A 25,698-nucleotide genomic window follows, 5' to 3' on the forward strand; every position below is an offset into this window, starting at 1 on the left:
AGAGGCAGGTGACGACTCACCTTACAGTCTATGCTGTTCAACAAGATACCACAATGGGATTGAAGGGGCAGGTGATGCCTCTGCTTACAGTCTGCGTTGTTCAATAAAATACCATGGTAACTAGGCAGGATTAAAGGGGTAGGCAATACCTAAATTTATAGTCTGCATTCTTCAATAAAATACCATGGTGACTGGGCGGGATTAAAGAGGCAGGCAATGCCTCAGTTTACAGTCTGCATTGTTAAGTAAGATACCTCCACAGTGACTGGACAGGAGTAAAGGGGCAGGTGACACCTCAAATAACAGTCTGCGTTGTTCAATGATACAAGGACAACTAGGCAGGATTAACGGGGTAGGTGATCGCCTCAATTAACAGTCTGCATTCTTCAATAAAATACCTTGGCGACTGAGTGGGATTAAAGGGGCAGGCGATGCCTCATCTTAAAGTCTGCATTATTAAATAAGACACCACTGCAACTAGGTGGGACCAAAGGTGCAGGTGACACCTCTGCTTACAATCTGCAGTCTTCGATAAAATACCATGGCAACTGAGTGGGATTAAAGGGGCAGGTGATGCATTTGTTTACAGTCTGCATTCTTCAATAAGATATCAAAGCAAGTGGGCAGGATTAAAGGGGGAGGTGATGCCTCAGTTTACAGTCTGTATTCTTCAATAAAATACCATGGCGACTAGGTGGGATTAAAGGAGCAGGCAATGCCTCAATTTATAATCTGAATTCTTCCATAAAACACCATGGTGACTGGGCCAGATTAAAGAGGCAAACAATGCCTCAGTTTACAGTCTGCATTCTTCAATAAGATACCGTGGTGACTGGACGGAATGGAATGGGTAGGAAATGCCTTATCTTACAGTCTGCATTGTTAAATAATATTCCTCTGCGACTGAGTGAGATCAAAGGGGTAGGTGACACCTCTGTTCAGAATATGCATTCTTCAAGAAAATACCATGGAGACTGGATAGGATTAAAGGGATAGGCGATGATTCATCTTAAAGTCTGCATTGTTAAATAAGATATAATGGCAACTAGGCGGGATTAAAGGGGCAGGCAATGCCTCAATTTATAGTCTGAATTCTTCCATAAAATACCATGGTGACTGGGCCAGATTAAAGAGACAGACAATGCCACAGTTTACAGTTTGCATTGTTCAATAAGATACAAAGGTAACTGGACGGAATTAAATGGACAGGCAATGCCTCAATTTACAGTATGCATTGTTGAATAACATACCTCTGTGACTGGGTGAGCTTAAAGGGGCAGGTGACACCTCTGATTACAGTCTGTATTCTTCGATAAGATACCATGGCCACTGGGCAGGATTAAATGGGCAGGTGACGCCTCTGCTTACAGTCTGCATTCTTGAATAAAATACCATGGTGACTGGGCAGGATTAAAGTAGCAGGTGACGCCTCTGCCTACAGTCTGCATTCTTGAATAAAATACCATGGCGACTGGGCAGGATTAAAGGGGTAGGTGACGCCTCTGCTTACAGTCTGCAGTCTTGAATAAAATACCATGGTGACTGGGCAGGATTAAAGTAGCAGGTGACGCCTCTGCCTACAGTCTGCATTCTTGAATAAAATACCATGGCGACTGGGCAGAATTAAAGGGGTAGGTGACGCCTCTGCCTACAGTCTGCAGTCTTGAATAAAATACCATGGTGACTGGGCAAGATTAAAGGGGCAGGTTACGCCTCTGCCTACAGTCTGCATTCTTGAATAAAATACCATGGTGACTGGGCAGGATTAAAGTAGCAGGTGACGCCTCTGCCTACAGTCTGCATTCTTGAATAAAATACCATGGTGACTGGGCAGGATTAAAGTAGCAGGTGACGCCTCTGCCTACAGTCTGCATTCTTGAATAAAATACCATGGCGAATGGGCAGGATTAAAGGGGTAGGTGACGCCTCTGCTTACAGTCTGCATTCTTGAATAAAATACCATGGCGACTGGGCAGGATTAAAGGGGTAGGTGACGCCTCTGCTTACAGTCTGCATTCTTGAATAAAATACCATGGCGACTGGGCAGGATTAAAGGGGTAGGTGACGCCTCTGCTTACAGTCTGCATTCTTGAATAAAATACCATGGCGACTGGGCAGAATTAAAGTAGCAGGTGACTCCTCTGCTTACAGTCTGCATTCTTGAATAAAATACCATGGCGACTGGGCATGATTAAAGTAGCAGGTGACGCCTCTGCCTACAGTCTGTATTCTTGAATAAAATACCATGGTGACTGGGCAGGATTAAAGGGGTAGGTGACGCCTCTGCTTACAGTCTGCATTCTTGAATAAAATACCATGGCGACTGGGCAGGATTAAAGGGGCAGGTTACGCCTCTGCTTACAGTCTGTATTCTTCAATAAGATACCATGGTGACTGGGCAGGATTAAAGGGGTAGGTGACGCCTCTGCTTACAGTCTGCATTCTTGAATAAAATACCATGGCGACTGGGCAGGATTAAAGGGGCAGGTTATGCCTCTGCTTACAGTCTGTATTCTTCAATAAGATACCATGGTGACTGGGCAGGATTAAAGGGGCAGATGACACCTCTGTTTACCGTCTGCGTTGTAAGGTAACATTCCAGAGCACCTGGGCAGGATGAAAGGGGCAGATGCCCTGATTTAAATGCCCAACTAGTGGCGCTGCAAATGAAGAGCTCCATTGAGAAAATCGGTGCAATGAGGGCAGTGCATGCATGTAGGGTAGAGCCTGCCCCTCGCTGGGGGTCTTTATCTATGCATGAGCTAGCATGTGGCCCCCTTCCCATTGCTCTTCCTCTCTTATTTCCTGTGGTTATTTTCCACAGGGTAAGTGCGGGAGGTTGAGAGGCATTTAATGAGCCCTATAGGGAGTTCTGCTCTCCCCTCTCAGAGCACCCCCCCAAAACACCCCCCCCCCCCCGCCATTCCATATGCATCCTACCTGCTACTGCCTTTCTCCTGTATCATTCTGAGGGCAGACTCACAGCAGCGCCTGACTCTGGAATGCCATTCCTCCACCATGTCTGCTGTCTTATTTATATACCAGGGCACTGCGTCCGACTACCAAGCGTGGTATTTTTGACAGGGCGCAGGGAGCTTTCCCAGTGCTGCCGCACGCCGCCGTTTCATGCCCGTCTGTAGCCCACCGTGGCTGTGGTTCAGACCTCCTCCCTGTGTGGGCAGAGTACCGATGTCTTTGTTTGCTCTCTGCTGCGGGTCTGGTCTGGTTTCACCTGTGGGCAAATAATCTGGCTGCCAGCGGCGGTGTAAATACCGTCGGACGCCTCTGTGGCACGAGTTTGTGCGACCTGCCAGGCCGATAACTTCCTGTCACCGATCTGGGTCAATACCATGTGTGTCATGGGGCGGCCCGATGCAACGGGGATATTTGAGTTTGCGTGTTGGGTAAACACTTTGGTTTTCCAGGGGAAAATGGCGTTTGCACTGTCTATTGCCGGCTGCCGGCCTCTTTCTCATTAAAGCACAATTATCAGAGCAATTAGCATTTATGGAGGATGAATTAGCCGGCATGTAGGACAGGCCTTGTGCGATGGAATTACAGAGGATGTGAGCAGCAGGCTGAAGAGCTGCTGTCATAAGCACTTGCCAAATGGCACGAATCGCACCCGTGCACCGTCCGCCTCTACCTCCACACGCTGGCATCCGTGCTCCTCCGCGGCTAAAATGATTCTGTTTCCTCTGAATAATTAAGAAGCAGAGGCACAAACAAACAGATCGAAGGGGGAAGCGGTCCTGCGAGAGAAGGCACCCGATACGGATACCCCTTGTTCATAGTTACCGAAGGCGAGGTGGACCGCACAGCAAACAAGTCACAGAGCGGTGCAAAGGCGGTCCTCCTTTGCCGGCGGGTTAGCGCGGCCATTTCCACTTAAGCAGGATGAATCACGGAGAAACAAAGGCACGGTCTTCGACTCCCGCCCCACAGATCAGCGGAGCTCGGCTCAGCGGGGGACAGGGAAGCTGCTGCTTTACCGAGATGCATAAGGAATCCAGGAACTGGGGATAAACAAGGATACCGTGGCATATCGCTGGATATGGCATCGGCCAGATGGTGAAGACTGATCTGTGACTTTGATTCACCTGCTCAATTAATACCAAAGGCCAGCATTACAGTAATACAACGATAAGCCAAAATATTATAAACACCCCCATGTGAAGGGAACAGTGTTGACTATCTTGTAAAAACGGTGCCGTGGTCTGGGATATATTAGACAGTAAGCTAACCTTCGTTCCCCATAGTCGACATATTGAATACAGATGAAATGGGTAGGAATAAAGAAGCATGTGACTTTGACAAAGGCCAAGTCAAACGAGTGAGTCAGAGCATCGCAAAAACAGCAAGGCTTAAGGGGTGCTCACAGTCAGCCATGGTGAGTACCTACTGAGGGTTGTCCAAGGGAAAAACCACAATCTACAGATAGGGACCGGTGCGATACAGACCAAAAACAGGGTAATTTTGATGATGGTCTTGGGAGTAATGTATCACGACCCACAGTGCATGGAGTCCAGTTGTGTATAAGGCTATGGAGCCATGTATTAAACTTGTTGGAGAGCCGCTGCCAACCCCCATCCACTACTGAAAGCGCCTACAATGGGCACGTGTCTGAAAAGGACCTTGGAGCAATGGCAGAAGGTTGCCTGGCCGAGGAATCCCATTTTCTGTTGCATCATGTGGACAGCCGGGGGCGTGTCAAGCATCTGTGAGATGCATTGGACCGACAAGTCCATAAACTAACTGTATACAGTGGATGAGAGGGAGCTACATAATACATGCACCTAAAATAGATAATTCAACAGTTCAACAGCTGTAAGTGTAAATTTTCCTGCCAGTGACAGCAGGAAAACAACAGAGAGAATAAAATATTATTAAAAAAAAAACCTTTTCATAAAAAGAGAGACGAAGCATCACCTTGCCCTGACACAGATCTCTATGGATGAAAGTGCTGCCATTTTGGTCTCTCTGCTTGATCAGTGGCATGTCCATCCCATAACTAATCAACCGAATGTTCGTATCAGTGCCTGTTCTGTTTCCTGACACTGCCTGTCACTTTATGCTCTCCCTGCTTCCTGCTTAGACACCTGTGATAGATGTAATGATTGAAATAGTCATTAATACAACACTTTCATTACTGAAATATGTACTTGTCCTTCGGCAATAATGCCCCTAACACTCCTCAACCTGGTAATAAAGCTGCAATTGGACATGTTTCTCTCCTAAGTGGAGCTTTTTTCCCCAGCGCAGCTGTTGTTGTCACTGGTGATACTGTCACTCAATCTAATTTTGTAGCTTGGGAAACACAGTCATCATTGTTTAAGACTCAGGGTAAACACTGCGGTCCCAGGAAGATTAAGAATGCTTGCTGAAGTCATATCCCTTAGTGCCACCGTTGTCATTCATTGTATGGAGGACCCTCCGAATGCTTTTATTGTGGAGCCTTCTTCAAGGACCCATCTGCCTTTTCGCATCAAAGCCGCTAAGATCTGACAATGAAGGCCTGAGGTAACCTGTGATTTTTCTAGGTCTCATCCCTTGGAAGGTGCTGGGTCACTGCAAGAACGTTTTTATATTCAATACAGCCTTTTTCAGCATATAACAATTTAAATTGCATGCAAATTTATTTATAAGTTATACTAATCAAAAGTTCAGCATTATCTTAGCATCCCTGTGCTGTTTACTGTCCCTCCTTCTGCAAAGCCACAGCTGAAACTTCAATCACTCCAGGCATTCTGCAGTCTCATTTTTATGTAGTAGCACAAAATTTTATGTAAGTCAAGTGTTTGGCTAATTCTGTATCAGCTGGTCCCTTTCACAGGACAAGTTCTTCTACGGGATGCACAACTCTACATGCCCACCTCTATCAAATTCATAACTTCCGTCACATGGTGAGGTCACCTTGTAATACAATCCTTATTGGCCGCCTACCTACAAGGATTTGTCTGCAGACTGAAAGACGGGGGTGGAATGTGTAGGGCAAGCTGACCAGTGGGGCAAGCTGACCGATCAGAGCACACTGGGCTCATCAGGGGTGGGGTTTACATCTCTAGCAGAATGTTTTAGGCAAAGCTATAGACAGATACAAGAGATGTACAGTATGAGAAATGGTTTTTCAATATTGGAACATGTAAATCTATTCTAGTAGACCCCAAAAATAAAATCCTGAACTGTGAAAATGACCATAATACAGCCTCTTTAAAGAAGTCAGTGCATTATTTTAATTGATGAATGACCTAATGGCATAAATTCCAAGGTGTCATAGTGGCTCAGTGGTTACCGCTACAGCTTCACACCTCCAGGGTCCCGGGTTTGATTTCGGTGCCCAGCTCTGTGCAACTTGAGTTATCATGCTTTCCTGTGTTTTTGCCGCTTTTCTACAAAAACATGCATGTTATGGGGACTGGTGTCTCTTGGTTCATTGTAGTGTGTGAGAGAGAGTGTGCACTTGAAGGTACCGGAATGCCACCCACACTGTTTCCAGCTCCATGTTTCATGGAAGGATGGATGGATAGATGGAGGAGTATGTCAATATAATGGGGCCTTTATTTAAGCGCTAGTAGGTCACCTTGTGAGGGTACAGTCCTAGGGCTCCTTACTTTCAATACCGCAACTCCTTCAATGTTTTAGCTGTGTGTGCATTATTCTGCATTTAAAAAGACCCACGATGCAATTACCCCTGTAAGACTCCCTGTGGTACAGGCATCAGCAACAGAAGCATAATTTCAGGAGGATTTGGGCAGCATTACTCTGGTGGACTAACCGTTTGTTTGATGTCGGGGATGCCGATGCGGAACACCATCATGGAGATCTGCGTGTCTTCGCCGGGGGTCACCGTGCTCTGGCTGCGCTCCCTCAGTCGTCTTAGCTGCTGCCGACTGGCTGATGGGTGGAGGGGCTGCTGCTGATTGGCAGGTTGGTGATGGGCGGGTCCCGGGTTAGACAAATGAGGGTTTCTGACATGTCCCAGGTTGCTTGGTCGTAATTGTCTGTCTGCCATTGGTTGTCCAATCATGTTGGCTGCCTGTCTGGGCCCCTCCTCCCTGCCACCACGAGATTGGCCACCTTTTTGCATCTCTTTTACTTCTTCTTCTTCTTCCTCTCCTTCTAGCTCTCCATTCTCTTTATCACCTCGCTCCTCTGTGTGGTTTTCCTCTGCCTCTTCCTCATCATCTTCTTCCTCTCCATCCTCGTCTTCTGCCCCTGGATAGAAGTGTTGACTTTTTCCCAGCATCCTTTGCTGTTCCTCATCACTGGAGAGGGGGCTGAGTGGCATCGTCATGGCGACAGGGTGGCGACACTGGCCGTGATGGCCTCATACCTGGAGACACACTGTCGGAAAAACAACAATAAAATAAGAAGAGAAAACTTTATGACATATGAGACAAGTGAGCAACACGTAGAGTGTTTGCTAAATACCACTTTTATGACAAGAGCAGCAGGGCAAATGCACACAATATAAATTCTTTGTGTTGTATGTTTGACAGGAAGTGAGAAGTGTGCCATTGTTTTATTTTTATTTAAAAAATTTTCATCCTCTTCCCCTTTATGTAATTCATTTCCACTCTATTCACTGACAGATCATAATATATAGCCTTTCCAGGCTGCACTTTAAATAACCTACCAAGGTATGGCGATTAATAGCTACAAAAGATCATGACAAACACCAATGTCTGAATGACAAAAACAGACACAATAGAAGAGCATGCAGAGGGCTAGATTTTACTCACAGTCAAAGTAAGAGAAAAAAAGAAATACTACTTTGAATGGTGATGACTACAACGATCTTAACACTATTGAATTACAGGAAGTGACAGGGAGCAGCCAGCTGTCAGGAACAGGATGTGGTTCGGGCCTTGCTCTGCAGTCCAATGAAGTTCCAGCAAGTCCATCACTCGAGACAACACTAATGAAGTCACTGGTGCAATATTGTGCTCAGAGATGGTCTTAATGGACACAACACCTACTCCACAAGAGTTAATATTGTTATGTTATTATTTCTATCTAGACTATGCACCATTTTACCAGCTGGATTACTAGGCATTGCTCTTTCAAATTTATTTATTTAATTTTTGCTGAGAAAGGGAAAAGGGGGGGAGGATTGTAGGAAGTGTATGTGAAGAACACAAAAATCAATGTACTGTCAACATACCGACTAATTAGCTGGTATGAGAATGGGGCAAAAATCTTTTTTTTGCGCAGTAGTGAGACTGAAGGAGTTTAGTAAAGGCACCAAAAAACACAGTGATGAGTTAACAGGAAAATACGGTGTCTTAGAGAACACTATGCTAGCGATAGACAGTAATAATAGAAACGCATCAACAAAATAGGCTGACTGAGTACGGGGAGAAGTTCTCCAAGGTGATCAGCGGAAAAAGCATAGAGGCCAAGAAGGAACGCGGTAATTAACATGGCGGAGTGGAAAGAGCAAACGAAGATGTTGACTGAGGGAATCCAAGCAAACAACGGGCAGGCGCAACATCAGAGATGAATGGAAACTGTCAATAGAAAAATGGGGCTTGATAAGCATTGATGAAGGAGTTACAGAAAGGCGCCGCTTAGAAGCCAGCCCACAAAGGCAGATAAAAGAGATAAAGATCTTCACATCCTTCTAGTTTTCTTTGCTAATCTCTCACTCTCCTTCATCGAAGGACATTTTATTTTTGGGCCCCATCACCAGCTGTCTTATAGCAAAGGAGCGAGGAGTCTCTTATCAATCCGGGCTTATTAGTGTGTTTGTTCCAGTCTAGAGCTTCGTGTCTATGCACCAAAACTACACAGAGTTTGTTTGCAATTTGCTTGTTTACTGTAATGCTGAAAAAGTTTCCATATGCTGTATGTTCGCTATTAAAGTACGACTCAGTTTTTCCCAATTTGACTGTCAGGGTGTTTCTTTTTTTGACTGCTGATGTTCCATTGAAAGATTAATATCACACTACAGACACATAAACACAGACACGTACACGCACACATGGTCTCCGCTCTCTTCCCTCTCTCTCTCTTCCCTGCACTATGTAGGACAGAGCATGCATATAGCAAGATATTTTCAGTGTCTTGGTCCCTGGGAAATTTCATTGGAAAATATCCAAGGAACAGATCGCCCCACTTTTATACTACAAAATGGGACCGGCCAATTTCTTTCACTCACTTTTACTCTTTTCCTTTAATACGCCCCCACCCCACGCCGTCTTTCTCACAGGCTGCAATGAGATTCCAAACACCTGACGAAGGCAAGTCAGTGAAAGTCACCAACATGTGTGCAGTGGCTCATACGAGAGTCTGTGAGAGAAACAGGAAGTGAGACACAGTGAGACAGGAAATGAGGTCTGCATTTTTAAATGTCACTCCATAATTAAACATTAGTAAGCTACTGGTTTTTGTAACAAAGCACAGAACTGTGCCCCCCGCCCCCCCCCCCCCTCGTTTTGCCGAAACTGAAACATTACCACACTGATTCACTGCGGGGGGGGGGACAGCATCTCACCCCCGGCCTTTCCATCTCGCCTCACATTTCATGTGATTTCTGTGCTGACCCAATCCCAGCCTTTCAATTTTTCCATTTTAAACTTGAAAGGAAAGGACATTCGAAACTTGTCTCTACTCGAAAAACTGGGTTTCGCTCTTAATTAGCAAGATAAAATATCTGACAGAGCGCTGCATGTAGAAATATGATTCACACCCGAAGCTTTATTTCCAGTCCGTGAGTCAAACAGGCCATCTCTCTGATAAACAAATAGGCACTGTACATAAGCTGGAATAATTTAATAAATACCCTCAAGAGGCAAAGATATCTACACACTGAAGGGTTTAATTTGTGCAATATCTTGATAAGTAGAATTATAATTGTCTGTTAATCTTTTACAGGGTATGTCATTTATCAGTCTGAGAAAACTCCAGTTAATAAATCCATTCTTGGTGTCTGTAATGACAGTAAGTTTTATTTTGCTGGCATGGGGAACATACGAGGAAAATATAGCGTGAAGCGTGGCTAATTAAAAGGTATTGAAAAAGTATAGGAATAATAGGCTGTATTAGAAACACTTAATGCGTGCATCACGAGGACTGGTAGCCCAGACTGGACTGACGATTCCAGCATCACAGTGATTCAGTAGAAGGTACACAGGCTGCATTAAAAAAAACGCAGGAAGGCTACAGGTACAAAAGAGTCATCTCACTTCTCACATGTCAGACGGCACGTCCGGCCAGCCACTGGTGATGATGTCATTAACCAGAGCAATATCTCCTGTGTGGTCTGGAAGAGGCAATTAGTCTTTGCAGTTAAACCCCTAATGACTATGTAATTGTTGCTAGAATAAGCACTAATATTGGACAAATTGAGCACCTGAGAACCATACAATTTTCCAAAGGACTGCAAAGTGTGCTTTCGATAGCACGTCTTTGAAAAGCCTACAATCAGCACACATGACGATATTTATAGTGACTGGCACATAAGCAACTCAAATTTTGCATTGTAATATGTTATTTGCAACAGAGATAAATGTCTCAATGAAAACGCCGATAAATTTCTCAACAGAAAGTCTGCATTATTAAAAACCTTTTATTCGTTACTCACGTCTTTGTATTTTAGTAGCTCCCAGAGGATTAAACTGGAGAAAAATTTTACATGTCCAGCTTTATGTTGTTTTAAGGTAAGCAAGAATGGAAATTGTAATACTGAGATAATTATTAGTGCTATAAATCACAGCCTTCATATTTGAAAGGCATTCCCAAATGGAGCTTAATCTCTAACCATCTAAAATTACAGATTAGTACAAGGCTGTGTTCTTTCGCCTATGTTGTTGCGCCTCTAAGCATAAATGAGAAATTTTGCCAAGAAATTGTATTATATATTATATTATATATGATTTTTTTCATCATTTGGTGATTTGTTGTCTTATTTCCTTCACCAGCTCATGTAATCTAAAGCTAAGTTCATAATTTAATTAGCAGATAACTTTAGAAAGAGTTAGAACCCATAGAAACGGAAAGCCCACGTAATTGGATATACAAAAGACAAAGATAAAAAAAAATCATCCCCCAGGGCTCCCCATTTACTGAAACTAAACCTCCAATCCCCCTACCTCGCCATAAAATAAACATACCTTTTGAACAACATAAAAATGTCATTTGTATCTTTAAAAAAAAGCAATAAAATTTCTGTTTTTGTCAAATCATTGTTCTGTTTGTCAAAGCCATAAGAACAAAATAAGAGTACACATGTACAGTATCAGCAAAGTAAAATATGTTACTCTCATTAGCTAAAGAATACCTGCAAGACAGCCAAACTCATAAAACATTAAAACACTTTTCCTACTACACATAAATCATAATAATATCCAGATGTGTTATTAATATGCCTTAAGGGCTCCATTATTGCATAGTCACTAGGCACTAATAAGAGATGCATAAACTGCCCTGGACTCTTACAGCAGAGCTGTACCCCAATGCGCCCGCATGCCTTTACCCAGCCTGGGCCACCTGACATTCTTCCTGTGTGCCCCTTAGTCTATAGTGGCATCCTTGCTTCTTCCTGCACTCTTTCTGCGAGTTAATAAGCCTGGAACGAAACGAACTGCATCCATAACACATTGTGAAGCATACTTCAGGGTGTCTCTAGAGGATAAGTATGCTAATGCATTTTGGGTACTTGTAATGGGCTTGTTGTTCCTTCTTGGTGTCTCAGTGAGTAGGTATCAAACGGGAGATCTTTGTGTACCAGCTAAGTTACTAATGTGTGCATTTCTGTATGGCCCTATTACTAATGTGTGCTATTATAAGTGGAGTAGCTCATTACTAGTACATTACAATGCATATGACATACTTATAAATCACAAGGGGAAATATGCAGAAGTCTTTACCAAGTCTCTGACCTATTTGGTTAACAGCTGTTAAAAAAATGTTTGATGTTTTTGGATAAGGATTGATGGCATCCCATCCAGGGTGTACCCCAGCCTTGTACCCTATAATAGACTGGCATCCCATCCAGGGTATACCCCAGTCTTGTGCCTTATAATAAACTGGCATCCCACCCAAAGTGTACCCCAGCCCTGTGCCCTATAATAGACTGGCATCCCACCCAGAGTGTACCCCAGCCCTGTACCCTATAATAGACTGGCATCCCATCCAGAGTGTACCCCAGCCCTGTGCCCTATAATAGACTGGCATCCCATCCAGAGTGTACCCCAGCCCTATACCCTATAATAGACTGGCATCCCATCCAGAGTGTACCCCAGCCATATACCCTATAATAGACTGGCATCCCATCCAGGGTGTACCCCAGACTTGTGCCCTATAATAGACTGGCATCCCATCCAGAGTGTACCCCAGCCTTGTACCCTATAATAGACTGGCATCCCATCCAGGGTATACCCCAGTCTTGTGCCTTATAATAGACTGGCATCCCACCCAAAGTGTACCCCAGTCCTGTGCCCTATAATAGACTGGCATCCCACCCAGAGTGTACCCCAGCCCTGTACCCTATAATAGACTGGCATCCCACCCAGAGTGTACCCCAGCCCTGTGCCCTATAATAGACTGGCATCCCATCCAGAGTGTACCCCAGCCCTATACCCTATAATAAACTGGCATCCCATCCAGGGTGTACCCCAGCCCTGTGCCCTATAATAGACTGGCATCCCATCCAGAGTGTACCCCAGCCCTATACCCTATAATAGACTGGCATCCCATCCAGGGTGTACCCCAGACTTGTGCCCTATAATAGACTGGCATCCCATCGGGGGTGTACCCCAGCCTTTTGCCCTATAATAGACTGGCATCCCATTGGGGGTGTACCCCAGCTTTGTACCCTATAATAGACTGGCATCCAATCCAGGATGTACCCCAGCCCTGTACCCTATAATAGACTGGCAACCCACTGGGGGAGTACCCCAGCCTTGTACTCTATAATAGACTGGCATCCCATCCAGGGTATACCCCAGTCTTGTGCCCTATAATAGACTGGCATCCCATCGGGGATGTACCCCAGCTTTGTACCCTATAATAGACTGGCATCCCATCGGGGGTGTACCCCAGCCTTTTGCCCTATAATAGACTGGCATCCCATCGGGGGTGTACCCCAGTCTTGTGCCCTATAATAGACTGGCATCCCATCCAGGGTGTACCCCAGCCTCTTGCCCTATGATGGACTGGCATCCCATCCAGGGTGTACCCCAGCCTCTTGCCCTATGATGGACTGGCATCCCATCCAAAGTGTACCCCAGCCTTATACCCTAAATTAGACTGGCATCCCATCCAAGGTGTACCCCAGCCTTGTACCCTATAATAGACTGGCATCCCATCCAGGGTGTACCCCAGTCTTATACCCTATAATAGACTGGCATCCCATCCAAGGTGTACCCCAGCCTTTTGCCCTATAATAGGCTGGCATCCCATCCAGAGTGTACCCCAGCCCTGTACCCTATAATAGACTGGCATCCCACCCAGAGTGTACCCCAGTCTTGTGCCCTATAATAGACTGGCATCCCACCCAGAGTGTACCCCAGCCTTTTGCCCGATAATAGACTGGCATCCCACCCAGAGTGTACCCCAGTCTTGTGCCCTATAATAGACTGGCATCCCACCCAGAGTGTACCCCAGTCTTGTGCCCTATAATAGACTGGCATCCCACCCAGAGTGTACCCCAGTCTTGTGCCCTATAATAGACTGGCATCCCACCCAGACTGTACCCCAGTCTTGTGCCCTATAATAGACTGGCATCCCACCCAGAGTGTACCCCAGCCTTTTGCCCTATAATAGACTGTCATCCCACCCAGAGTGTACCCCAGCCCTGTGCCCTATAATAGACTGGCATCCCACCCAGAGTGTACCCCAGCCCTGTGCCCTATAATAGACTGGCATCCCACCCAGAGTGTACCCCAGCCTTTTGCCCTACAATAGACTGCCATCCCACCCAGAGTGTACCCCAGCCCTGTGCATAGCCCTGACATGTGAGAGGTAGATGTCCGGATGAATTAGAGAATCAAACTTCAGGTTATACAAGACATACAGTACACTTCCAATCACATAACATTGCACAGAACAAAAAATGCCGACCCAGAACTCCTGATAATGGAGAAAGACTCAGAAAATAGATTGTATTGGTCATGCGTAGGGGGTGGCATTTTAGCTCAGCTTAGCATTGGGGGTTTTATTCCTGCCGCCAACTCTGTGTATGCGGAATTTGTCCATTTGCGCAGGTTTCTTTCTGTCGTTCGAAACATGCAGTTGGATAAAATTGTGTCTTAAACTCCCCTGGTGTGTGTGAATGAGTGCCCTGTGATGGACAGGCGGTCTGTCCAAAATGTCCCCTGCCCCATGTGTGTGATTCCGAGGATAAGCCCCAGGCTGACTGAGACCCTGTATGGCATAAGCAGTTTGAAAATAGACAGATGGGTACATGAGATTTATTCTATTTATCAAAACTATGAGGTATAGCCTTCAACGTTGGCATATCCTGTGACAGGAGTCAGACCTGCATTTACAGTTTATGACTGAAGGGAAATTATAATTTACTCCATGTGCTGCCACTTCAGGTCAAGCATAAAGGCTCCAGGCTAGCTAGGCAGCTAACCAGACAGCAATCCGGCTGATCAAATTGACACTCTGTCACTAGCTAACAGCTAACTCTCGCTGTTAAACTACCTGCCCATGCAATTAGGCCATTTTATCTTGAAATCTAACAATGCTGATTGTCTGGCTTGTCATCATATTAACATCACCGACTGAATCAACAGGCTATACCTGGGAAACTTGTTAATTGCCATGTGAATTGTGTTTCTCATTCATCTACCTCATTAATATTATGCATCTATGTTTTCACAGTGGTACTGGGGCTCAGTGACTAGCAGAGGTGGCTTGAATCTCAGCTTGCATGTTCTCATCATGTCTTACAGGATTCCTCCCACAATCCAAAGAAATGCAGTTAGGCAAACACATCACTAAATGGTCCATAGTGTGTGTGTGTGTTTGTGTGTGTGTTTGTGTGTATGTGTGTGTGTGTGTGTGTGTATATTCCATCAGTGTTAATTGTGTTCTATCATATTTCCAAAATCATATATTTGTCATCATATTGCCCATAGTGCAATATGGTGCAGTGGTTAGCACTGTTGCCTCACACCTCTGGGACCCGGGTTCGAGTCTCCACCTGGGTCATATGTGTGCGGAGTTTGCATGTTCTCCCCATGTCGTGGGGTTTCCTCCGGGTACTCCGGTTTCCCCCCACAGTCCAAAAACATGCTGAGGCTAATTGGAGTTGCTAAATTGCCTGTAGGTGTGCGTGTGAGAGTGACTGGTGTGTGAGTGTGCCCTGTGATGATGGGCTGGCTCCCCGTCCTGGGTTGTTCCCTGCCTCGTGCCCATTGCTTCTGGGATAGGCTCCGGACCCCCCGCGACCCAGTAGGATAAGCGGTTTGGAAAATGGATGGATGGAATGTACCACAGACAGTAATATAGCACAAAACAGTGTAGGTTTCAACAAATGGAATGTCTGAAATTCTTTAATTATAAGGTATACATTATATAAATATTCTTAGATGTTTAGCTTACAAATGTACAAAACATAATTCATATTTACATTTTTATGGTTAAAAAAATGATCTAAAATTGACAAAGTAACTTCAAAGTTAACAAAAAAAAGAAATAAATGCCAACAGCTGATGCCACAGTTCTGCTGATAATTAGAGATGTTCCTACTTTCCATTTTCAAGAACGGTTGAAATAAAAGAGAGCAGAAAAAAGCTGGAAAGTCGAGCTCATTATAATTCGTGTTTGAATACAGCCGGAAACCTATTGCTGGATCAGCATTTCCCCTTCACTTCTGCAAGATTTCACTGAATGAATGAAGTATATAAAACCTGGGAATATGTGAATTTGCTGCTCTACAGGGAGATGTTTGATATATGGCAGGATTTCCTTAAGATGGCATGATAAAACTGTCTGCCATATTGATTGCTCTCATTAAGACAGCACCTCTACTTATCCCGACTTGGCACCGGCTGGCCATCTCATCTCGCTCTCACTGACTGACTACATGACTTCAGTGCACACAGCTTGGTTTAAAAACCATGGTTTAAATATTATTCTGTTTTTTACTTACAACCTTGCTCAGGATAATATTTCTGCTACCAAACCACCCAGGGTGACCCCCACCTTGCGCTGTGTGGCCTGATGCAGGCTCCAGGTCACCTCACACAGCTTTCACGCATGCAGTTGGGCAAATGGATATTATTTCTTATTGAGGTCACTAAGAAGCCATTAAAATAGATACATCATTTTTAATAATTACCAAAGATGGAGACTGTCAAAGCTTGGACATGGAACTGGTCATTATTGTATATCAATTAATTGTCATTCATCATTTTTGACACTACATTATGCTGTTTCTGTATTACTTATTGTTTCGTACCTACACTACATGTATAAACCTTTCTGTCCCCCCGTTACACACTGTCCTGTTTTGCACTTTAAGTATTGTGAAATCCTCCCCCTGTCATTGCTGTTGTATGTTGACCAATGGGAATGCTGTTTCATTCTATTACATACTTACATATGGATGGTACGACAATAAAGCCCAATTGACTTGACTTGACTGTGACCTTATCCTACATGAGCTACACAATGCAATCGCTATTACACAATATCACAAAGTCTGAAAGTGCTGCTTCCTCCCTTGTCATTCAGCCTATATCTGCTTCTCTGTGTCCCTCTCTCTCTCTCTCTCTTTCTCTCTCTCTCTCACACACACACACACACACACACACACTCTCCCTCTTCTCTCTCTCCCTATTCAGATTAAATGGTAATCTAAAGAACTATTTAATGGATTACAATTTATTGTAAATGTAATAAAAACTATTGGAAGTTGATTATTGGCAGAGTGATTATAGGCTGTGGAGCAACTGAAGGGACACAAGATGCAGTTAATTTCAGAAAGCCTCAGCATTTGGAACTGTATACACTGTATACACTGTGAATGCTGTTCAAACTATGCACTGTAAATACTGTACACATTGTAAACAGTGTACACACTATACACATTGTAAATGCTGTACATGTTGTATACCCTATACACACTGTGAATGCTATACATGTTGCACACTGCACACACTATACATACTGTAGAAACTGCACACTAAACACTGTACACAGTAAACGTTGTACTCAATATACACACTATAAATGCTACACAAGTTGAACATCCTCTACAAACTGTAAATGTTGTACTCGTTGTACACCCTATATACACTGTAAATGCTGTACATGATGTAAACACTGTCCTCACTGTAGACCCTGTACACACTGCACATACTTAAAATGCTGTACATACCATAAATGTTGTAGACACTTCAAACACTGTACGCCCTACAGTATGGACACTGTAAATGCTATACATTCTGTAAACACTCTACACACTAAAAACGCTGTGCACACTGTACACACTATACACACTGTAAAAGCTGTACACATTGCAGATACTGCAAACACTGTACGCTCAACACATAGTACACACAGAACATGCTGTACACACTATACTCTCTGTAAATGCTGTATACTAGGGCTACCACAATTAGTCAATGTAGTCAATGATGCTGACGCTACCATGATTTACCAAAACAAAATTATGTAGCGTGCTCCGCAGACCAAATTTAATAAACACACCAAATTTCTCCAGATTTTTGGGTATTATAATAGGCCTTTCATTCATTTTTTGCATACTACTAATCTGCTTATCAAATTATGGACAAATGTAATGTCCATAAATTGCCATCTGTTATCTAAAACCCATCAATGACATACAGTTTGTTGTTGTCAAAATAAAATAAACTTAAATTAAATGGTCAATTAGATTTTCTTGTGGAAAATTGTTTAGATTAATCGACCAATTGGTAAAAGAGTCAATAGATTCATTATTAGAAAAATAGTCGTTAGTGGCAGCCCTACTGTTTATGCTGTACATCTTATCCCTACTGAAAACATTGTACATAGTATACACATTACAAATGCTGTACACTATAAGCACTGTAAAAACTGAACTGTACACACTGCACACTGTAAATGCGGTTCACATTTTAGAAGCTGTAGATGCTAGACACTGTACACTCTGTAGATGCTGTACACATTGTAAATAAACTCACAGTAAATATGTACACACTATGGCTGCATTACACACTAAAAATACTGTAAATACTATACATACTGTAAACATTGTACACACTATAGATGCTGTACACACTATAGACACTGTATACGCTGTACACACTGTAGACACATGGTCCAATGGTAAATGAATACAGGTGAATACTTTCACTTCTGTTTTGATACCAATTACTCTGGGTGTAATAAATCAACAAATGTAAGACATTTCACACACCATTTTATGCCCTCTAAATATGAATAATTAAAGTAATTCTATACGTAAATATAATGTAGTATAGCATCAACATTTTTTTCTAATCATACATTTATTCTCCATATATAATGATTACTTCATAGTTTTAGATACAAAAAAAAACAACTAATACGATCAATGATGGCTGAAAGGACCAATTAAGAGAGTTTACAAAAGAGCCATCGTCGTTTCCTGAATAGCTGAGAGAATGATGGTTTTCACTGCAGCCCTCTTCCGGACATAACTGAACCTGTAATTAGATAATTACCTGTATTATTTACACCCTACTTCCAAATAAGCCATCTAGATATGGCATATCCAGTAGATTATTCTGGAGTGTTCCGCCTTTTCAAAAAGCACCCGGATAATGGAGCTAATGAATGAATGGAGAGATGAGGACGCAGGACACTTGCCCGAGTGTTTCGCAACAAGACACTGCCAGCACTGCTCAGCTTACTGGCAAGAAAATAACACTTGTGTTCACACTCTGTGTGTTAGCCGCCATGCTTTGAGGCAAACTAAGAACAGCTGTAATGCAGTGTGTCCCTTTATCCTGCAGATCTTTAGCTAGTCATTCTGTCCATTAGTCAGAGAGTGGGAATAGCATGTCAGAACTCTTATTTCAATACTGCTGCTGAGAATGAGTCCAGCTTCACAGTATCACAATGACATATTTAAACTAAAATCAAAAAACAATAACAAACCTGCTTTGACTCTCAGTGGGTTCATGTTTGCGGCTATTTTTGATTCTGGTTACCAACAGCAAGGTCACTAACTGGGCTTAAAATACATGATGGATATCTATTACGTATGGTTTGCACAAAATGCATCATTCAGCCTGCTATGGCTTTCCTGTATTTATAAACATACATCACACGCTGGGGAGTTTTGTCATCAGCAAGTCACTCACATTTAATCAGCATGATGTCATAATGCAACGTACGCCAGATCCAAATATGTCATATAAATGACAGCAGGGTGTGAAAACAGCATTCAGAAATAGGGCTTAAAATGTGCATGCTAATAGTGCAAAAGAAAATAACAAGAAAAGATAAATAAATAAAGATTTATATATTTATATCTCCATCCATCCATCCATTTTCCAAACCGCTTATCCTACTGGGTCGTGGGGGGGGGGGGGGGGGTCCGGAGCCTATCCCGGAAGCAATGGGCACGAGGCAGGGAACAATCCAGGATGGGGGGCCAGCCCATCACAGGGCACACTCACACACCATTCACTCTCTCACGCACACTTATATATATATATATATATATATATATATATATATATATATATAGATAGATAAATAAATAAAAAGAAATCCCTGCTGGAAAGTGTTATCCATCTGACCTGTTATCAGTGACTGATGATGCCCAAGATGTTACTTCATTACTGCAGTTACTTTGCAGTTGGCTAGTATTCTTTGAATTATTGTTATCATTGATCATCAGGAGCTTATTACCAAATATGGAAATCCGATGGTGGAGGCATACAGTCTGGCTGCAGAGTCATTAAATGTACAAAAAAAAAAAAACTTGACAGCCAATAAATATTTTATATGCCATTTATTAACCCAGTTCAGTTTATTTTGAATTCAAAACAATGCCTTATCTCTGCTGCTGCTGCCCGCCCATCCATGGCCTGTGTGTAGCTTGGCTGTTTACACCTGGCCATCGCTGACGTAAGGTGCTCAGTTCTTAAGTACGTCATTCTGGCGGGGGCCCTGACGAACCCGACAAGCATGGAGACTGTCCAAAACAAACAAGTGCACTTCAGATTTTTATATATAAGTTTCTGATTTATATATAGACACTATGTAGTCTGGGCTAAAGATCGCTGATGTCGTACCATCACTGGGGGCCATCCGATAGCACTGCCTGTGAAATGCGGAAATGTTGATATGAAATGTAGCTGATGGATCACACTTTATTATGATGCCTTCAGTCTTTGGGAGGGCATTAGAGATCAACACTCAGGAGGTGTGAGCTGTAAAGCCTGGGTATTTTCATCAGCGCTAGCTGTAACTCACCTGGATCCATTTCTACAGTATATACCCTTGAGAGTCACTCAAAGAATGTCTGTTTACAGAAATAGAACCTAAACTCACAGAGCCTCTCTTCTCCATTATTTCATTTTAAGATACACATAATGGAGCGAACATCTGATGCATTGAGAGGTAGGAGCTGGACGGAGCAGGTCCGTGATCAACACTAATGGACAAGCAGTGGTTGGGCATTCACTGCTCTTATAGTAAATGAATTGTTCGCAGCGTCAAGGAGCCCCACTGGGCCCTCGGTTAAGTCACCAGTCATTATTGCACGGAGTCCATTACCGCAAAATACATTTACTCTCGGGTCCCGGTTGCTTCTGACATCCAGCATTGTGAGAAGCGATGTCAGCCCGGCCGGCATAGATGAACGAGAACGACGGGAGAGATTATTACGACGATAAAGGCAGCCACAGGGATGAGTTTTGGGGCGTAGACCTCAAGCTGACTTTTCAAAATGCTTTGTTCTCTCCTCCCTGCTCTCGGCATCATCATGAGCAGACTTGCGGATGGGGACAGCCCTGCCTTTGTCATCTGATCGCCCACAGCTTCTTAATTAATAAAGCTAAGTGTGTTTAACTCTTTTTGGTTCATTATGAATAAGGCCTCCTGGAGCCGGTGTGAGATTCAGTTGTCCAGGCTTCCATGACAGTGCCTTTTTTCACACGAGTATTATAGATTTAAATACTGCATCAGCCACAACTCCCCCCCCCCCACCATAAATATGAGTAGCCAGTGACATACCACTGACTGATTTGTCATATTATATCAGGAACCACTCCCAAATGGATACATTTACATTTAACAATAAGGAAAAGCATATTTTGCAGCCGATTTTGCGCCCTAATTTAGTGATGCAGTTGGGACATAAACAGAAGCTTAATCCTAGGGGCACCTGTTTATTTCCAGCACTGGTCCGTTACATTTTCACTTTACCACAGTTTACCTGTGTGAGTCTTTAATTTGCCACAGACACGGAAAGTGAACAACGAGGAAACACTCTGAGCAGACCATCTGTCGAAAGTGTGCTCCTGGTTATTAACTGGCACAGCCAGGCTTTGGTATGAGTAAGCCTGATATAGTACCGCTTTCAGACAGTATTACTCTATGGCTTTTGCACTGTGGAGAAAAAAAGAAAAACAAAATCCAAAGTGGTTCTCATTAGCATTGTCCTCAAGTGGTCAGAGCATGAAAACATAGGAAACTGCACACTTTTCTTTTTTAAGTGGGCTTCGCCGCCCGGCTGTTACAATGCTCCTTGGTTGACATTCACTTGAGTGATATTCAGTAGCTTTATATGTCAATCGGAACAGTTATTGACTGAATCTTTTCCCTGTTGTAATGCAGAAATGAGCACACTATAAGTCAGTATCAAGAATATACAACCAAATATACAACCATAAATGCTATTTAAAGATCCACCATAAAGAACATAAATATTAAACACAATTCAGGTCACTCAAACCTAAATCCCTGCCATACTTGTCCTGTTTCAATGCCACCCTAGTTCCTGCTCTTCTCAAAGGCATGTTTTTCCAAAAATAACCTCTTCAATAACACAGTTTTGGTTTTTGACTGCCACCACAGTATCTGCTCTTCGACATGGCGATTAAATGTTACAAAATAAAGAAGAAAAGGAAGGGACAAAACAACTTGGAACCAGTTTGTCCAGACAAAGCCGCCTTGCATCACTCGGTATTTGCTGCTTGTTGTCGGATGGTATTCCTGTACCTCTCTGCTATTGGTTAATTCCCTCAAAAACTGCTTACGTGTGGTTGGTGGAATTCTCTGCAAATTGCTAACCCTTCATGAGTCAGTCCTGCAATACCGGCAGTGAAAGACTTCTCATTCACGCATTTTTAGAATACATTTGAAAGTGAAATAGGCAAAGCAAACCAAGTAAAAATATACAAATTATTCATTGTGTGGGGATATTCACAGGTTCACATATACATGGCTGTCTCCGTTTCGCCGGGTGTTTGCTGTGATTTAGTAATTTCCTAGCGAGTATTAAATGCAGAGCCCTCAAGTCGGGCTGGGATGCCAGGAAGTTGCCTTAAAACGCTCCCTGCCAGGCTGATGTTGTTCCTTACACACTGCAGGTGACATGGCACAAAAAATGGCAATGGTAACAACTGGAGAAGTGGTGCGTTTCCCAAAGTGCTGGAAAACGCCAAGCTGCAAGTGTCTGACAGGTCTGTTGGAGGCGCTTTTGCTGCAGCACACCGAGATATCAGGGCCAACTTAGAAACTCTCCCCATGACAGAATAAAGCCAATTATGAAACAGCACATGCCATGTCCCACGCTCAAACTATGAGCCACAGAACTCAATTTGTGGAAAATTCCAGATTGTTTCTGAATGTGGTAATCTTCATAAAATATGGTGAGGCACATGAGACATTCTTAACGGTAAACATTGGGGGAAAATGCCATCCAGGACATCGGGGAAGGTGAATCAAGTGACAAAGATAAATGGAGAACATGACCTTAAATGAAACAGGACAAGTGTCGAGGTGCAGGCAGACATGACAGAATAATGGAGGAAGACGGAGAATGGATGGAGGAGAGAGAGGTACAGCTTTGACCTCAGACAACAGATGACTGGCAAAGTTTGCCACAACAGAGAAAGGCTATCTCAGATCTGCAGTTTGGGCATGATAAGAGGAAGGACAGCAAATGAGCTAGATAAAAATAGACACGCAAACTACCTTCCCACTGCCTCTGAACTAGCACGGGAAATATTGTAGGTCAGTCATTTTCCAACCATAGCCTCTTCAGATATTACCTTTGGCGAAAGGGGGCTAATTTGGACACATTGAGCTAGGGAGGGATGAGAGGAAGGACGACCACAGGATTTGTGGAACGCGCTATGACTGACGGGGTATTAAATGTGGCTCATCGTAGCGCTGCGGCTTTGCTTATTTCTCATTTATTATTTTTAAATAAATCTAATTTTAGAGTTGGTGAGTTGGTGTGCTGACCTCAGTATGCTCAGTCAGTGAATCAATACATAAGCTGGTACAAGCTAGTCAACTGCCTCCCCCCCACCACCACCCCATCACCACACCCCGCCCCGGCGAACAGCAGGAGTTCAGCTATGTGTTTTAAAATGTCATGAGGAAAGGGCCTCAACTACAAAGGCTGAGCTGCTGCTGGTTCCCTGACAGACCGGTGGATAAAAAAGGCAAGGATGGGAGAAAGATCAGAGAGAGGCAGCGCTGGGTCTGAGCACACGCTCTCCTCTTCCGGCTAAGGGTGGGGGAGGCGACGGGGAAAAGAAAAAAAAAAGTTTATACATGTAGGCGGGGCCAATGAAGCACAAAACAGACAGTTTGGGAGATGATCTGCTTTATTAATCTCTCCCTCAGTGATGTAATTCTTAGCTCTCTCTTTTTCTGCAGCAGATCGCAACATGCCTCTATCACTCAGCTGTAACTACACCAGCTTCTGGTCTGGCCATGACCCACCCTCTATTCTTCATATTGTGGCTTTACAACTTTCATTTCTGTCCGTCTGTTTCTTCCATGCTCCACTTCTCACTTTGGTCCTCTTCTTCTGTCATCCAGCTTTATCTCCCTTAATTCTCATATTTTTATTCTCTTTCTCTATCTACAGTCATGCAGGTTTCCCCTATAGATACACTCTATCAGTCATCACTCTCTCCACTCCATCCTCCTGCCTCCGCTCTGCTGTGGAAACGCACTTCACTGTATAATTATGCTCGCCCCATACAGTGACCCAACTACAGCATGTCCATAGGCGATGTGTACAACGCCGAGTGCGACAGAAGGATAATGAAAGATGACGAAGACATGGGGGCCAAAAATAGAACACATTGGCCGTGCATACACTTTCCAGGTGCATCACTTTTAATCTCATTGCCTTAAATTCCCACCTTCCAGCCGAACTTCAAGTGGGAATTCCTGGTCAATACTTGGGAACCTTCTTCCCACATACATGCATATAAAACTGTGAATGGATTACAAGAAGGCATTTTGCAAGACAGTTTGAGTAAAAGCCCACTATATAATTACATACTCAGCCACTCTGCATCTCTGACTTTTCCTCTCTTTCACCCTTTATTAACTCTAACTCTCTTAAGCGATCTCCTTTTTCTTTCTCTGCACCTCACACTCCTCTCATCCTTTGCTGTGTGCTCTCACTATAAATAACCGCTCTCTCCAGGGCTCTTGCAAGAGCTTTCACATTTCCACTGTTTTCTGTGTCTGTCAGTAGTGCTTCGGCCCTGAAATACTTAACGCTACAGCAGACAGCACCCGCCTTTTCTTTATTCTGCCTTCGTTCCTTCAAACAGACAATTAATTCCATAGGCAGGTTTGGGAAAACTCCTAATCCAGAAATCATTTAAGTGACTCCAACCAATGCTCTCTTGGTCCAAATGCATCAGTGCAACCACACACATACATACACATATATATATGCACAATCAAACATGCACAGGCATAAATGTAACCTGGGACTCCAAAATTCCAAAATCGCTGTCCCCACTGCCTCCCTAAAGCAGCAGCTCCTTTTCCATCATCCTGCCCGTCTGTCCCCCTCTCCCATTCGCTCACGTCTTGTCGCTTTCCCTGCCAGCAACATTTCCCAGCGAAAGGAAAAAAAAGAATCAGCCTTCTCTTACTGCGTGCAGCGCTTCCTTCTCCTCTTCGTCTCCCGAATCGCACAGCCCTGCTTCCCGCACGGAGGGGATGACAGAGTGGAAGGGATGGAAATAGAGGGGATCCAGCAGCTGGTACTTGGGAAAAAATGAGAGTGAGAGACAGACGGGGGAGGGGGGGGGGAGGAGGAGAGAAAGAGGCAAATTTAATAAAGAACTGATGGGGGGAAAAAAAACAGTAAAAGGCTGGAATGAATTTGCATTAAAAATTACATTTTGAGGTCTGTCCCCTCTATCTACAAGTATGTCTCTGCATATCCTTAATTCTCAGCAGAACACAGCGGTAATTGCTGTAGTAACAGTTCAGATTCCTTGGGCTCTCTCTCTCTCCCTCTCCCTCTCCCGTTCTCTCTCTCCCCCACAGTAGCATGTTCAAACAGCCCTGATCTCTCTCCTGCTCAGCTGGTTGGCTGGTTTCTCCCATTCATCCCCTCCCTCCCTGCCTCTCTTTTCACTCCTGCTCCTCCCACTTTCCTCCTCTCTCTTTGCTGCCCCTCTCCCTCCCTCTCTGTCTACATAGCATCCAGTCATCCAGCTCGCCCCCTTATGTTGCCGATGTTATAAATGATTT

The 25,698-nt window shown here is 43.8% G+C and overlaps 1 pseudogene; it reads right to left on the reverse strand.

The window, feature by feature from the left end:
• Positions 1 to 25,479, reverse strand: part of LOC125742062 (SH3 and multiple ankyrin repeat domains protein 1-like) — a 71,239-nt pseudogene extending 45,760 nt beyond the window's left edge.
• Positions 25,480 to 25,698: the final 219 nt, after the last annotated feature.

This window comes from Brienomyrus brachyistius, chromosome 5, assembly GCF_023856365.1.
Source record: "Brienomyrus brachyistius isolate T26 chromosome 5, BBRACH_0.4, whole genome shotgun sequence".
Lineage (NCBI taxonomy): Eukaryota > Metazoa > Chordata > Actinopteri > Osteoglossiformes > Mormyridae > Brienomyrus > Brienomyrus brachyistius.